This window comes from Melospiza melodia, unplaced genomic scaffold, assembly GCF_035770615.1.
Source record: "Melospiza melodia melodia isolate bMelMel2 unplaced genomic scaffold, bMelMel2.pri scaffold_45, whole genome shotgun sequence".
Taxonomy (NCBI): domain Eukaryota; kingdom Metazoa; phylum Chordata; class Aves; order Passeriformes; family Passerellidae; genus Melospiza; species Melospiza melodia.
This window is the reverse complement of record NW_026948772.1, coordinates 795,216-808,406: the sequence shown is the minus strand read 5'-3', so window position 1 is coordinate 808,406 and position 13,191 is coordinate 795,216. Positions and strand designations below refer to the sequence as shown.

At 47.6% G+C, this 13,191-nt stretch overlaps 1 pseudogene; it reads left to right on the top strand.

The window, feature by feature from the left end:
* The first annotated feature begins 11,676 nt into the window (after positions 1 to 11,676).
* On the top strand, positions 11,677 to 12,807 carry LOC134434640 (cytochrome b-like; annotated as a pseudogene).
* The last annotated feature ends 384 nt before the right edge of the window (positions 12,808 to 13,191 follow it).

The window sequence follows — 13,191 nt, the reverse complement described above, 5'->3', positions numbered from 1 at the left end:
GTTTTCTCCCCGAGCCTGCCCAGGGCTCAAGGAGGAACCAAGGCCAGGTGTGGCCATGTCAATTTTCCTCATGCAGAAAGGTGAAGACGTGTTTCACCAGTGAATGGATGCAACAATCCTTTTGATAGTAACACTTGGTTAAGGAGCAGGTACATGGAACATTGGGTTGGGAAGGTCACCTAGAGGGCAGCTTTGGCTCAGGTCCTGTTGTTGAGGCTTCAGTCAGGGTCTGTTGTTCAGGCCCTTCAGTATTTTGTGGTGCAAATCACACCTGTGCAGAGCTGCAAACAAACAAGTCTGTCTTTAGCACATTTGAGACAGGGAACAGGATCAGCCCTGCAAGGCCAGGCTGGGGCCCAGAGCAGAAGGCCAGCACCCTGCTTTTGCCCCCAGGCAGCCCTGCAGAGCAAGCAGCCCCTCCTGCCCAGGGGCTGAGGTGCCCGAAGCTGCCTCCCCGCTGTGCAGCTCTGCAGAGCCCGCGGGGCGCAGGGTCCTGGGCAGCCAGGGCAGCCCGGCTGCCTTGGGGCACAAGGAGTGGCCCAGAGAGAAGCTGCTGCCCTTTGCTTTGGAACTGTTCCTCAGAGTCTTGTCATTACTCCACAGTGTCTGATGTGTTTTCCTGTCCTCTACCATGTTTAACACAGCTTTTTGAGAAAACTGACTGATGTAGCTTCTGGTGGTGGTGGTGGTGCTTTTGTCTGCAGGTGAGGGCAGGTGATTTGGACCAAGGACAGAGTCCATTGTTAACACCCCAGCTTTGCCAAGTCAAGAAAACCATTCACAATTGGGCTACCAGTGCTGAGCAGTTTTCCTAGGTTTTGGAAAGCTACCACTTTAAGAAACCCAAGAGATTTTCCTCCAGGAGGACACCAGTAGTAGCATGATGCCAATGTTTTCCACCCCTTTTCTGTGTCTTTTAAGAGTTCCACAGTGCCCAGCAGGAATGAAATAACCTGTTATAATGTGATTTGAGAGCTCTGTGTTGTTCATTGCCACATGAGTGCTCATGACAAGCTGGGCACCCCACTCGTGGCTCTCTCGAGTTAAATTCATCCCAAATCTGTGCAAACAGCAGCCCCGAGATGCTGAGAAGAGCAAGCACAGTGGGTGGGTGTGCATGCACGCACCCGGGGACTTAGTGCTGTGTGTGCAGATGGTTTTGCACTGTTTTAAATCATCACACTCTCAAGCTGAAAGACTATTTCAAATATATATGTTAAATGAAAATATATATTAAAAAAATTGTCCAAAAATACATGTGCATTAAATTTCATGCATATTATATAGTATATATTTTGACTAATATAACATAACATAACATACCATAACATAACATAATTAATAATATATAATAATATAATATAATAACATATTATAAATATTATAATATATTGAATATATGAGATCATTTTTGAAGCCATTGCTTGTGGGGTATATTAGATGATCTCCTAGTGTTTCTACATTTTTGCTTTCTGCTACTGCTGATCCTAGCAGCAACTCCCTGTCAGTTCTTCCAGGTCACTTCACACAAAGGGATTCCATCATTTCAGTGCCTGTGAGAGCTTGGCACTGAAATGCCAAGTTGATTCCCAGCTCTCCAACCTCCTTCTGGATTTTGGGGCATCTCAGCACTTGTGTCCATGGCCCTTCCTTCATCCCCAGCCTGCAGCAGTCACAGTCGCTGCTGCCTCCCCCTTGCTGCAGCTCATTTGCCAAAGTGCTGCCAAAGGCAGCAGAGCTGGCTCAGGATCCCTGCTGGCTTCTGCTCTCTGGGATGAGCTTCAGGGGGACACTTGGAGCACTTTCCTAAAGAGCTGCCCGTGGGATGAGGGATTTGTCCTCCCCGGGTGGCTCCTGCTTGGATTCTGTGCTCATGGAGCCCCGGAGTTTTCTCAGCAGCCTCTGCAGCGAGTTCTGAGCCAACGTGGGGCTCTGCTGCCAGCCCAAATCTGCGCTTCCCCTGCCCAGCCTGAGTGCAGGTGGGGCAGGTGCTGGGCATGGCCAGAGATTGGCGTGGCCAAAATCCTCCAGCATTTACATCTGCCCATGGCTCTGGGTAGCACAAATCTACACTTCCGTTGAAACATTGCATTTATTGCAGATAGTTACACCCGTACTACTAATGTACAAATACACAAACACTAACTTATGTTTAAAAATGAAATTTATTTTAAATTGCAACACCTGTGCTACCAATATAGAAACACAGAAATATCCATTTATGATTAAAATCTAATTTATTCTGAGAATTGTGCTATGTAAATATATACAAATATCAACTTCAGTGAAAAAAAAATTACTTTATTGCAGCCCTCTGCAACAACTCACTGTACACAAATATTGAAGTTACTGAATTGAAGTTTAACAATTAAATTTATTACATATTACTACAGCCATACAGCCCATATACAAATACAGAAACATCAATATCCCTCTCTAAAGAATCTCAGATCCAGAATTAAATAAATAGAATTTTAGAACTATACAACTCCATACATAATAAATAGAAGTAAATACCTATATAGGCATAACAATATAGAGATGTAAACATGCATTACATATTTCATGACATATAACATGACAATATAACACAAATATAACAAACCTGTCTATAAATACACAAATATCAATGGACCAATAAAACAATCCATACAACCCCAGCAATAGAAATGCACAGCTACAGAGCTGTACAAGTATGTAAACAGATGAATATACACGCATCAATATAACAATATACACACATAATATCCCTATACAAATATCAGTCAGTGTATGTAAATATCCCTATACTTGTAACTATCCAAATCCAACTACACATCCATAAACAGCGCTAGATCAGGAGGGATTGCAGCCGCCGATGTTCCCAGGCTCTCGCTCGGTCTCCTCCTCCCGAGCAGAGCAGCTCTCCTGGGCAGGGACAGCAGATGGGACATCTGGCAAGCAAAGGGAACACTGAGTGAGGGTGGGGACGTTTCCCTTGGCAGCAGCTGCACTTCCATCAGGGAAGAGGAAATGTCAGAGCCTCCCCAGGAGGGTCAGAAGGAAAAGCAGCCGAGCGGGCCAGGCTGTGGTGAGCTGTTCACTTCTTTCTGGCATCCCAGTTGCTCTGAGGGAACTCCCTCATGTCAGGTTATTGAACCACCTCTGCACTTACCAAGACTGTGGCCCCCAATTCAATCAGCATTTATGTCTCCAGCTGCTTGCACCAATGACAGGGAATGTCCTCTAACAGTGCCGGGGCACAAAGTTACCTTGCACAGGTCATCGACAGGGCCTTGTTCTTTCTGTGCTTCCTGTGTTTCTCCTTTCCTTCCACTTGGAATTTTTACAGCATTTCTTTTTCTTTCCCCTTGATCAGTGCTAAAATGGGTGTTTCTCTTCCAAGTTTCAGTTTGTTCAGTGATTCTGTCATGCCTTTCCTCAGAAGCTTTTATCATGGAATTGAGTGTTAATTTCAGCAATTTTGTTGATTTTCTGTGCGATTTATGCACGTGTTCTGTTCATTGGGCACCATTTAGGAAGGTGCAAAAGAGAAAATGGATGCTCTGTATGTCAGTTCACTAGTGGAATATTCATGGATAGAGAGAGTGATTAGCTGAATTTTACATCTACTCCTAACCTGAAAGTGCAACAGGTAATTTGGGGAGAAATTAAAGCCTGATTTCTCCTTCTACCAGCCTGTATTCAAATGTAAAATAAATAGAGCGGGGTGAGAATGTCAGTGTTCAGTTCCTGAAGTGCCTTATTGAGGCATTCTTAAAGTAATGGAGATAAAATCTGGGTGGGCATTCCTAATTTCCAGACACTCATTGTCAATTTCATTGACTCTGAAAACAGCAGAGATGTGCACATCATACCTGATCAATCCATTTGGGGATGTTTTAGGTTCAGATTCTCTGAGGCTTTAGATTTTTAGGTCTCTAGACAATGCTTCCAGCAATCTAAATAGCTTTCAGAAATTAAACTTTTCTCCTTTTTTTCCTCAGTCTTTGCACTCATGTGCACCAGAGACCTTCAGTGAATGGATTCCACTCTAATCCATCTCCAAGCTGAATCTCCCAGCTGTGTTCACACTGGTGGTTTGTGTGTCTCTTCTGCACAGTGCAATTTTCAAATCTTCGTTCCTTATTTTCTCTGCCCTTCCTTTTCTGTTTTAGCTTGCAAATGCATGCAGATGTGTCAGAAATGATACACCTAATTTCTGACGCATCCGTTCCTGTCTAGCAATTTCATTTTATCCTGTTCTGATGTCATACTAGCCTTCTATGTTTTATTCTAAGTGGACTCCTGTTTTCTTGCATGTGGAAGTTTTACAATGCAATGCTCTCATTCACCTGCTTTCATGAAACCCTTCATTAACATTAGCACAAGTAACTCTGTGATTCCCTTCTGCTTTGTAGAAGATTTGGGAAACTCAAGTCCTGCTCAGCTACAGAAAAACATACATGGTGCTTGGTAATTCCCCTAAGAGCTTAAGTTTATGGTAAACAACTGCAGCTTATTCATTTCACAGAAATTGGGAGAAAAGACATTGCAAATATTGAGGAATGTATGCAATATTGATGGGCATCCCTCAGTTATCCAGACAGACTGATGTCACTGGCAAAATTCCCTCATTTCCAAAGGCTTTCATTTGCTTTGGCTGTACTTCGTATGGCTGCAGGTCACATTTCCCCTGGTTTAAGAAAGTATCTTGGCAGTTACTCTTTGTGATATATCTTGCTAATTCTGCCCTTGGAGGAATTACTCAGTTCTGCAGTCCTTTTTACATGCCCTGTTCTAAAAGACGTCTATGCTATTTTCCCTCTCTCTGTGTTTTCACACTTGTTCAACAAGGTTTTCTTTCTAAGAATATTAATCACAATATCCCAAAGGATTCAAAAATGCTTAGGTATTTTTCCCTAAGTATTTACTAAAGAAAAATTATAATTTAAAAAAACCTGTATGCATGCTGGATGTAAAATACAAAGAGAAATAAACTTGAGAGTTCTCCCAAAAACCTTAAGTAAAAACCCCATGTATTCTATAAAACCCAGAGTATTCATTTACAGCATACAAAAATGGGCATGTTCTAGAAGGGAAAATTTGTGCAACGGTTCTTCACAGAATTCTATGCTTTCGAGCTTTTTGCCCTTCAGGGGCAGTGCCATTCTCTGAACTGTAATGCTCTGAGCCTGTTCTGCTCACCATGGCAGCTTTCTGCTCTGCCCTGGTACAGATCATCCTCCCAGCAAAGGGGGAGTGCAGCCACCACAAGTCGCAGCACCTTCCCACACAGCAAGAACCTGAAGGACAGAGATGGCTTTCACCGGCTGCTGCAGGTTCTAATAGTGCCACCTCTCAGCTGCCGAAAGCCTGAATTTCTGTGTTGCAGTGAGTTAGTTCATTGAGCCAAATGTTCTGTTATATAGTGGTATGTTCAAGTGTTCCCCGAGTTATTACAGTTAGTCTCTCCCCTGTGTTATGCCCTCCTACCCCAGTGTCTCTCAAGGAATCCCCTCCCTCCTCACCAGATTTTTCCCTGTCTGTCAAGACAACCCGGCCCCTCTGCCCCATCCCTCAGCCCAAACCCTACCCTTTGTTCCACAAAGTTCCCTGTCCCTCACCCTAAGATCCAATCCCTATCCCAACGCTCTCTCCTCCCCTTGTTTTGATTTGTTGTAGCCCTCAAAACCACACCCCAAGAGTCGCTTATTGGTTACTATATGGTATCCACCCCGTGTTTTGAAAGGTTTTAAAAACCCATGCATAGGGGTGCTGGGGGGTTCTTTCAACATCTGTTCCCTTTGGGAATTCTCACCTACAGAGCCTTCCCCCCGCCTCTCCTGATGAATTTGCTGCACTTTACACCGCGGAAGAGCCTCATCTGCTTCCTTCACTCAGTCCTCCAGGGGTCTTTGCTGCTGGGCATTTGGCCTAGAGGTTCTGGCTCAGGCAAACCCTAACCTAGCCAGTTCCCCACTCTTGCCATTGTCCCTGGAGCATCACAGAGCTAGCCAGGGCTGCGGAGGGCAGTGACAGTGACCCATGCCCTGGCATGTCACAGCCCCCAGAGCCACACCTGCCAGGCCACAAGCCCCAGCCCTGGTGCCCACTGCGGCCTCAGGGGCTCCTGGGCATCCTCACCCTGAGTGCAAAGGCAGCCTCAGGAGCCCCCCAGGGCGCTCTGGATCCAGGCTGCAGACACCCTAAAGCCAGCACTGAAAGGGACATGGATGGGGACTGCAGCTGGATCTTGCAGTGCTCACCACTCCTGACTGCTCTCTGAGTGAACTCAAACCTCATTTGCAGGACCTTGAGCACATTGACCCTGCTCGCCCCTCCTGGAACGTGGTGTTCTCACATCCTACACCAGCCCTTTGCAGGAAGTGACCAGCTCCCAGCTGCTCTGCTACCCTGGCCTTACTTTCTATTTTCCAGCCATGAACTTAACGGATACACTCCTGAGAAACCTAGCACAACATTTGCCTCTCAGGAGCTCCGTGGCAAAAAAACTCCACTAATCCCTAGTTTTTGCACAGAGAAGGAGGTCCTGACATAAGGCACAGGCACAGGCAGGGCTCTGGCATATGAATTCTCGAGTCGCAGGATTCCACCCATTGTTGTTCCTTAGCTGCTTTGCTGATATTTTAGAGCCAAGTTCTGGACAGGGGCTCCTGCTGACAGGGTAGGAAAATTTGGAGAAAAAAAGGTGCAGGAGACAACCAAAAAAAAACCAAGGGGGGAAACCCTTAGAAATACAGAGCACAACAGAAGTCCTTGGAGATGGTTCAACAGAAAATGCCACCAGCAGTGAGCAGAGCCCGAGGTTGCTCACTGCCACCCCAGGGGCTCCTCAGTCCCCTGCTGGTTTGTGTCTGATGCAGCCCTGCCTGGAAAGGGCTCCAGGCTCTGGAGTTCCCAGCTTGCTCCAGGCTACATTCTTAGCAGCACTGAAAGAAGAGGTCAAACAAAGAGCCATTTTCTGTCCTGCCTGCAAACTCTTCTCCTTCAGTGCCATTGCCAGAGATCATCCCTCTGTCAGCTTGGCACTGTGTCTGCTGCATCCTCGTCCCTGTCCCTTGCATCAGGTCCTGCACATCGGCACTTGTTGTCTAACATCATGAACAGAGAGAGCTGTGTCAGAAGAGCAAGGAGTGCATTTTCTTGGCCTTTCTAACAGACCCAAGAAGAATGAGTCCAAATAACTTTGATGTTTGTTCCTGCCCTCCTTTTTGCTAAGTCTTTTCTGCTTTAATGCAAAAGCCTCTTCGTACATGGATGGAGTGATCTGGAATTGGCAGTTGCTTCAGGCTGTCAGGCACCATGGCAGTTTTCTCTTGTCTCTGATGAGGATTTGGTGAATTTTCCATCGGTCACTTGGTGGTGTCACCATGGGCTGAGCTCAGCGGCCGACTCTGCTGTCCCCAGGGGATGCATTGGGACGCCAAGCCCCTCAGGGCTGGAATTCGGGGTTGGGCGGGCTCGGAGCGCTTGGAGCCTGGGCCCGTGAGGAGCTGCTGCTGGCGCTGGCTGTGCTCAGCCCGCTGTGGCGAGCAGCCGCGCCCACGGAGACACAGGCGGGAGCTGTGGCCGAGGCGGGCAGGCGGCCCGGGCCGGCTCGCAGCTGTGAGGACACCGGCAGCCTGTGCCCTGAGGCCGAGGCCGTGGCGGGGGGTTTGCGGGCAGGGCTTTTCCGAGCCAGCCGCAGTGTGCTGCCTCCCGTGTGGGCCGGCTGTGGCAGAGGCAGGCGGGAGCGCGGCGGGGCCGGCAGCGGCGGGCAGAGGCCGCAGAGAGCAGCGGCCCGGCCGGGCCCGCTGCGGAGCGGCAGGGAGCTGCCGGGCAGCCCTCAGCCGTGTCTGTGCGCACAGGGCAGGAGCAGAGGCCAGAGTAGAGGTAGGAGCCGCGGCAGGAGCCGGCCATCGCGGCAGCTCGTCGTGCCCAGGGCCGCAGCCGCAGCTGTCCCCTGCCGGCCACAGCAGCAGCCGCTGGCCTCCGAGGCTCCGGCGCTACCCGAAGACGAGGGGCCCGGCCCCAGCACGCTCTGGAGCCCCGCAGCGAGAGCAGCCGCCGGCGCCGCAAAGGGCAGTGCAGAGGGCGCAGGGTGAGGAGGAGGAGATGAGGCTCGCTCTGGGCCGCGCTGGGGCAGTTCTGCCCTGTCAGCCTTTGCCTTGAGCCCTTTGCTTCTTTGTCATGAGCCCTGATCCCCATCCTTGGCCAAGGGCCCCCACAGCCCTTTCCAGGGCTGCAGGAAAAGCTGCCTCAGTCACAGAATCACGGAATCACTGGCTTGGAAGACAGACACTTTCAAGATCATCGAGTCCAACCCATGCCCTAACACCTCAACTGAAGCACGGGACCGAGTGCCACATCCAGTCGTGTTTTAAAGGCTTGCAGGGATGGTGAGTCCACCAGCTCCCTGGAGGGGTCTGTCCCAGGAAGAACCAGGATAACACTGGGGCCTTCTACCCCCTGGCACTTGGAGCTCTGGAAGTTTGTCTTTCTGCTTAGGCAAAGGCCATGCAAAAGGACTGGGAAAAGTAGTCACAAATCGAGTAGCCTACAGAGCTCTAAATTGATGTGCAAGGAATACAGAAAAGATAGAAAAGAAAAAAAGGCCAAACCCAAATGGCATCAGCAAAGTCTTGGGCACGAACACATAGCTGCAGAGGGTCTTCTCAGCCCTATTTCTTTGTATTTCTGGGAACCAGAGAAATCCTGCTTGAGCCTCTGGGGAGATGGGTTTGGGAGGTAAAATTTCATTTCTTTTTTCTCCTTGAGGCAGCTCCTATTGCTAGCATCAGCTGAGCCTCTCTCCAGCCTAATGCCTGTTCTGATTGTTGCAGCAAAACAACTGATGGCAGACAGAAGACATTGACGCTTGCAGAGATGTGACTTTTTCCAGTGCCAGCTGTGAGTGGCAGACAGAAGAAAAACTCCTGAAAGCACAACTCCATTGGAAGATTGCCTTCCTTTTCATTGCGTAAAGAAGCTCTAGATCCACTTCTGAATTGTCAGTTGTTCGTTAAGGATTGGAAGTTCTCTTTCATTATTTTTTTCATGTGGTTTGGAAGTGGAGGAAGCTCTCGTTCATTCACAAACTCCAGACCAAAGTGCCTTTGGAAGATGCCCCTCGTGGCAGTTTTTGCCCAGCCATGGTACTTGTGGATATAAGAAAGCAAGGGAAATGGTATTTGCAGCCAAAACCCAGCAAAGCTTGGCTCAGCCAAAACATCCTGGGGAGATAGAGGCCTCCAGCTGTTCCTAGAAATCAGCAAGTTCCAGCCAAATGGTTGTGTAGCACTAAGTGCAATCTCTTTGCCTGGATCAGAGCCTTGCTCAGCTGAAGAAGCAGAAAGATCAGCAAGGAGCTCCCAAAGGCCCCTCACATCATTTTGATTTTGCTCATCTTGTGTAAGTTCGCAACTAAACGTGCATTTGCATTTGAGCTAATGAGAGAAAAAAAAAAGTGAAAAGAGGCTTTATGGCAGGGCCATGACATTGCACAAGAGGAATCACTGGTGTGCATTTCATTGGACCTCTCTCAATCCTATAAAAGTATTGTAGCCCTGATTTGAAATAGGCTGGTGTGAACCAACTTGGAGAGACAGAGACTAAAATGGCTTATGGTTGGTTTTTTTTTAAAGTGAGAAAAACTACCCAAAGGGTGTTGTTTTGTGACATTTTAAAATATACTACCTCAAAATTACCAACTGCAATAAATTAAGAATTTAAAAAGGTGTGTTTTGGTATATGAATAATAAAAACTACAAAAATGTGCAGATATAAATGCATGTTTTCATAAAAATCATGAAATTCTAGACAAAAAAATACATGCCCTGAAATACAATACAAAGGCAGATAGAACTGTACTTGAATGATCTCTTTTTAGATTGCTAGAGTTTTTTCCTTGTGAAGAGGAGCTAGGGTATTGCTGAAGAAAAGTGGCACCAGCAGGACGGGGCAGCGTGCTGTGCTCCGTGCAGAGGCTGCCAGGGGCTGCCCGAAGAGCGCCCTGCTGCAGCCAGAGCCCTCCTGGCCTGGGGCCCAGGAGCAAAGGGCCAGGGCAGCCACCTCCTCCTCGTCCTGACCCTGCCACCGCTCCCTGCTGCTGCTGCTGAGGGAAAGAGAAGACTCTCCTAAGGCCCCATGAACGAATGCACTTACACAGCCCTGGGGATGCCAGTGAAGGAAACCATGTGTCATGTAATGCATGTGTGACCAGAGTCACCAAACACCACGTAAACATGGAATTGTTGCACCTCTCTAGGACAGGCAGAAATTTAAAGAATTAACTGGAGACTTCAGGGCACAAGAGGCCAGAGGAGGGAAACAACTCTGAAGGGAAAAACCATCATATCTGGAGGGGAAAACATCTCCGCCTGCTCAGAATCGGTTGAGGGAACATGTCTCTAATCCTCTCCAGAAAGGGATGCTTTAGGTGAGCTCTGCACCTCCAACTGCCTTGGACCAGAGCCAGGAAGATTCAATTATGTAAATGTTACATAGATAGATAGATAGATAGATAGATAGATAGATAGATAGATAGATAGATAGATAGATAGATTGATTGATTGATTGATTGATTTTGTTACTGAAATCTCTCTTTACTGTCCTCTCTGTTGCTACAGATATCAGAACTTGGTAGCCAGTGCCACACTCAACTACAATCCTGAGATTGCTCTCCTGTTGCTTCAAAAAAGCACACTCTTGGCGAATGTGGAGCATGTAGGTCCTTACAGAAAGGGATCAGACCAAGAGCATTGCACTGGGAACTGCACTCTGTGCATCTGTGCTCGGGCAAGTTCTTCTCTTGGACTCGACCACACTGGTGGAGCTAAACTGGCTGGAATCAGAAATGCAGCCCAGCCCCTTCCAGCTCCTGTGACCTCTGAGGAGCAGCTGGAATGCAAGGGCATTGACCTCCTGCTGAATTCCCAAACACAACACACACTGATTCCCTGGGCTGCAAAAAGGCATGAGCACTACTAAGCTCAAAGTGATCTGTAAGGCCATACTGGCTGGCCTGGAACCACAACAGTTCCTTCTGCACCAAGGTCCCTGCACAGAATGATGTGTTCTCACGCAAAACTACTGCATTCTCCAGAAGTGATACCTTGGAAATTAAAATTCTAGCAGACCCAGTCCCAGTGCTATAAAAGGGCAGAAAATAATGATGAAAAGAACTTCAGCTGGGAGAAGAAGAAAATGAACAGCCTCTTCCTCCAAGCAAACAAAAAAAAAAAAAAAAAAAAAAAAAAAAAACCCAAAAAAAAAAAAAAAAACCCAAGAAAAAAAAGGGGGAAAAGTAATTTCCAAAAGTGGCTCGAATATTTGGATGCACTGAGGAGATGCTGAAGGCCCCTCACGAGGCTCCTGCTCCTGTTGTCCAAGCTAAAGATTTCTCATCCTGACCAAACAAGCCCCCTTCTCAAACTTCTCAACATCCCTAGGATACTTTAACCCCCTATCCCACCGCCTAAGTATAACCAACTTCCTCAAAGGAGGACAGAACATTGCATCCCACCTAACTGACCTCTCCTGATACAAAATAGTAGGTCCAGAGGGGCTAGCCAGCCTACAACTTACAGCAACCAAAACTGCCACCACCCTCCACTCAGGCCTAATCAAAGCCTACTTAGGATCATTCACCTTATCCATTCTCATCATCCTCGTAGCCACATACAGAAATAACCAATGGCCCTCAACCTTCGTAAAAACCACCAAATCCTCAAAATCATCAATAATGCCCTAATCGACCTCCCAGCGCCATCAAACATCTCAACATGATGAAACTTCGGGTCTCTAGTAGGCGTTTGCCTAATTACTCAAATTGTCACAGGTCTTCTGCTAGCTATGCACTACACAGCAGATACCCATCTAGCCTTCTCCTCTGTCACTCACATATGCCGAGACGTACAATTTGGCTGACTCATCCGCAACCTCCACGCAAACGGAGCCTCCTTCTTCTTCATCTGCATCTACCCACACATCGGCTGAGGACTCTACTACGGCTCATACCTAAACAAAGAAACTTGAAACATTGGAGTCATCCTCCTCCTAACCCTCATAGCAACCGCCTTCGTAGGATACATCCTACCATGAGGCCAAATATCATTCTGAGGAGCTACTGTAATCACAAACCTATTCTCTGCCATCCCTTACATCGGGCAAACACTAGTCAAATGAGCCTGAGGAGGGTTCTCTGTCGACAACCCCACACTGACCCGATTCTTTGCTCTCCACTTCCTCCTTCCCTTCGTCATCGTAGGCCTTACTCTCGTCCATCTCACCTTTCTCCATGAAACAGCCTCAAACAACCTGCTAGGCATTCCCATAGACTGTGACAAGATCCCCTTCCACTCATACTACACCATCAAAGACATCCTAGGATTCGTACTAATGCTCTCCCTACTCGTCTCACTAGCCCTATTCTCCCTCAACCTCCTAGGTGACCCAGAAAACTTCACCCCAGCCAACCCACTTGTCACCCCTCCTCACATCAAACCCGAGTGATATTTCCTATTTGTTTACGCCATCCTCTGATCCATCCCAAACAAACTAGGAGGCGTACTAGCTCTAGCCGCCTCAATCCTCATCGTATTCCTCACCCCACTACTACATACATCAAAACTACAATCAATACCCTTCCGCCCCCTATCACAAATCCTGTTCTGAACCCTAGTCGCCAACGTCCTCATCCTAACCTGAGTAGGCAGCCAGCCAGTAGGACACCCCTTCATCATCATTGGCCAACTAGCCTCATTCACATACTTCACAATCATTCTAATTCTATTCCCTCTGATTGAGGCAATTGTCAGTGGGCTGTTGCACACTCACAGGAGCCTTGCTTTTTCCACTGTGTGAGCACAGCCTGCAAACTTGCAGGGCAGTGTTAAAATGATTGAGTGAATTGCTCCTTTGCTTTTCGCTGCCTATGGCATTACTTATGGTGCCTATTTTATGACACATTTCACAAGTAAGTAGATGTTTCCTCTCTACTTAGGTTAGGGTGTATCCTTACCTGGCTTTTGTATGTCTTCCTGCTCTTTCTTAGTGACTGAGTTTCTGATTTTGAAACAGAAAGAGCATTAGGATGCCACTGCTTTGGTAAAGCTCCTGTCAAGGCGTTCAGCTAAAAAGGGGGTGTCTGTAGCCACAGGGGCAGCTAGGTATACACATGCAAGTATCCGCGCTCCAGTGTAGGTGCCC